Source organism: Mizuhopecten yessoensis, unplaced genomic scaffold, assembly GCF_002113885.1.
Source record: "Mizuhopecten yessoensis strain PY_sf001 unplaced genomic scaffold, ASM211388v2 scaffold5927, whole genome shotgun sequence".
Classification (NCBI taxonomy): Eukaryota; Metazoa; Mollusca; class Bivalvia; order Pectinida; family Pectinidae; genus Mizuhopecten; species Mizuhopecten yessoensis.
The window spans coordinates 1-287 of NW_018406293.1; positions in this window are offsets into that span (position 1 = coordinate 1).

Here is a 287-nt window from a genome sequence, read left to right on the forward strand (position 1 = left end):
CAGATAAATATAGTGTACAGGTCACACATGTAAATATAGTGTACATGTCACACAGATAAATATAGTGTACAGATGCCACAGATAAATATAGTGTACAGGTCACACAGGTAAATAAAGTGTACAGGTGACACAGATACATATAGTGTACAGATGCCACAGATAAATAGAGTGTACAGGTCACACATGTAAATATAGTGTACAGGTGATACAGATAAATATAGTGTACATGTCACACAGATAACTATAGTGTACAGGTCACACATGTAAATATAGTGTACAGGTGACAC